This window comes from Triticum aestivum, chromosome 7A (genome assembly GCF_018294505.1).
Source record: "Triticum aestivum cultivar Chinese Spring chromosome 7A, IWGSC CS RefSeq v2.1, whole genome shotgun sequence".
Taxonomy (NCBI): Eukaryota; Viridiplantae; Streptophyta; class Magnoliopsida; order Poales; family Poaceae; genus Triticum; species Triticum aestivum.
In genome coordinates this window covers 718,097,359-718,098,701 of record NC_057812.1, presented here as the reverse complement: position 1 = coordinate 718,098,701, position 1,343 = coordinate 718,097,359, and positions in this window count along the sequence as shown.

The following is a 1,343-nucleotide window of genomic DNA, read 5'->3' as shown; positions in this document are numbered from 1 at the left end:
TTTATGTTTTTTATAGTTATATTTTTCCTTTTTCATGTTTTTTATGTTTTAACGCCGATGGCCCTCTCCTCTCTCGGAACCACACAGAGGGGAGGGGAGGGGAGGCGCCGAACTCGAGCAACTTCCTCCGCCGAGGCTGTGGCCTAATCGCTGGTCTGAGAGCGCATGGGCGCCGCCTCGCGTGCTTGATCTGGAGCTTAGTAGGTCAGGTGACTGAAGGGGGAGGGGGTCGTCGACGGGGGGTGGGGTGGGGGAGGCGGCGGATGCAAGTCCGTTGGAGGGAGATGCTTCGCGCGGGGACACCTAGGAGCAACATCCGGGCCAAACCATGGCTACATCCCCTTCATGTAGACCCGACGCGTCCGTTTCCCCCCTCCACGTGTCGGCGGCGGCACCGTCCGTGAGGGGGGCCATAACCCGGAGACGCGTGCCGCCTCTTCGGACATGCCACAACACCACCCCGCATGTATGAGGGCCCGGTACGACGCTCCGGTGGCATTGCTACCCCCCAGGGCCCCCGTCCCGGCTAACCCTGTAGCGTTTGACCACGGGATCTAGCCCTTTGACTTTGCACGGACGGGCTTTGACCAGTGGACCTCTCCACCCGGTTGTGTTAGGTCGGCCCAGAGGAACACTTTGGAGCAACATCCGGGCCAAACCCACAGCTACATCCACTCCGTGTAGACCCGACGCGTCCGTTTCCCCCCTCCAGGTGCCGGCGGCGGCGGCGTCCATGAGGGGGGGGGGCACACCCCGGAGACGCGTGCTGGGCGTTTGCAACCGCCTCAACACTTCCAAATTTGTGAGAGGCTGCCTACGCAAGATTTGACGGTATGCTAGCCCCCGGAGGCCGCCGACCACAGTCGTAGACGTGCGAAGAGCAATCCGCGTAGAGGGAAGTGTTCAGATACTTCTCCATCACGAAAAATTATGAAAAAATACCATCAGTCCTATAGCACATGTGCCCACGTTGTGTAAAAAACTCATGATTTTATCGCGCTCCAAGTATTTAATAATATTCACGCTGCATCGTTACCGCAGAACGTCTACTACCGTTTCATTGCCGTCCGTGAGGGGGGCCACAACCTGGAGACGCGTGCCGCCTCTTCGGACATGCCACAACACCACCCCGCATGTATGAGGGCCCGGTACGACGCTCCGGTGGCATTGCTACCCCCCAGGGCCCCCGTCCCGGCTAACCCTGTAGCGTTTGACCACGGGATCTAGCCCTTTGACTTTGCACGGACGGGCTTTGACCAGTGGACCTCTCCACCCGGTTGTGTTAGGACGGCCCAGAGGAACACTTTGGAGCAACATCCGGGCCAAACCCACAGCTACATCCA